Source organism: Apium graveolens, chromosome 3 (assembly GCF_009905375.1).
Source record: "Apium graveolens cultivar Ventura chromosome 3, ASM990537v1, whole genome shotgun sequence".
Lineage (NCBI taxonomy): Eukaryota > Viridiplantae > Streptophyta > Magnoliopsida > Apiales > Apiaceae > Apium > Apium graveolens.
In genome coordinates, this window is record NC_133649.1 from 163,253,132 (window position 1) to 163,254,901 (window position 1,770).

General features: G+C 36.9%; 1 non-coding gene across 1 annotated transcript; it reads left to right on the forward strand.

The window, feature by feature from the left end:
• The first annotated feature begins 233 nt into the window (after window positions 1-233).
• On the forward strand, window positions 234-343 carry LOC141715531 (small nucleolar RNA R71). Its single transcript, XR_012572290.1, has one exon. It is a non-coding gene; the product is annotated as a small nucleolar RNA R71 (small nucleolar RNA).
• Window positions 344-1,770: the final 1,427 nt, after the last annotated feature.

Here is a 1,770-nt window from a genome sequence, read left to right on the forward strand (position 1 = left end):
TAAGATGATCAGCTATAGCAGTAGTTGTATCCATCTCCATAATTCCTGCTACCTTGCCTTGAGGTAGTCTCTGAGTTGGGTTCTGGTATTCATTAGCAGCCATCAGTTCAATCAACTCATAAGCTTCATCATAGCTCTTAGCCCATAAGGCTCCACCTGATGCTGCCTCGAGCATGGGTCTAGACTGTGCTCCCAAACCATTATAAAAGCAATTGATGATCATCCAGTCAGGCATCCCATGATGAGGACACTTTCTAAGCATCTCCTTACAGCGTTCCCAAGCTTCACACAAAGACTCTCCCGATTGTTGCACAAATTGAGTAAGAGGCTCCTGATTGCAGCTGTCTTTTCCATAGGGAAGAATTTAGTAAGAAACTTCTAAGCAAGATATTTCCAAGTAGTAATAGAGCCTGGTGGCAGATAATGCAACCAACACTTAGCCTTATCCCTCAGAGAGAATGGGAAAAGCCTCAGCTTTATAACATCTTCAAATACATTGTTGAACTTGAAAGTGTCGCCGACTTCGATAAAATCTCTAATGTGCATGTTGGGATCTTCCGTTGGAGAACCCCTAAACTGGACTAAATTCTGCACCATCTGAATCATGCTAGATTTGATTTCAAAAGTATTAGCCGTGATGTTTGGTCTGATAATGCTAGACTGAATATCATTAATCTTCGGCTGAGAATAATCCATTAGAGCTTTCGGATTCACTGCTGGTTCTCCCATTGCAATAATATCTTCTTCTTCAACTTTCTCAACTTCTGCAAAAACTTTTTCAACTACTTCGACTTCTTCCAGTGCTTCCTTATGAGAGAACGTGTTCGCATACACGCCCTCTAGAGTACCTGAAACACCAAAAAGCAAAACAAGTAAGTAAAATATCTGAGACAGTGAACTTTAACGACCAGTAATGTCAAGCACATAAACAAAAAATTAACACCAAGTTCGCCGGAAGTGGCACCAAAAATTTGTTAGGGCGAAAACACGTGCTAAAATTACATGCAAGTATACGCGTTCGCAAGTAGTATAAGATATCAATCAGATTCATTCCCACAGAGACTGGTTTAGGTTAACTTCAATTTATGCACTTATAAAACAATGGTATGGCTATCATTCAATGCTAAGATAATAACACTTTAGGTTGTTGATTACCTAAAATATTACCTAAAATGCAAATAACTAAGAGATTAAAGGTTGATTTAACTATATGAGACAAACATGGGATTCTAACTTCATTAAATACTTCATTCAAATTCATTTTTCTTAACCTTAGCATACAATGGTGATGACAACTAATCAGATAACACGAAACTAGTAAACGCCAACTGTCGTTGTACGAATACCCTACTACTAGACATCCACAAAAGAGATAGAAGTTGAATAGACACCACTTATGTTAAGACCCTATATGTCTATAGAATTTGACAACATAAAGGTTTAATGAACAAGTTACGTATCTTGATTACATAGGGCAAGTAAGATGGTTAAAATTATCTACTTATCATGCATAACAATTATACATGAATCTATGCTAGTATGGCAAGTTCTAAACCTCTATATTCACTGTCGCTTCAATAGAGATTAACAAACTATCTTATATGTTCGCGACGCATATAAGATGAATAAACACAACCAATACTAGGATATCATACAATCACCACACACTTAGGTATCAAAATAATTTAACTATAGAAATCCATAAGTAAATATGTTAGAACCCCGTGATAACGATTAGTTAATAACTGAACTCATCATCACCATGGGTTC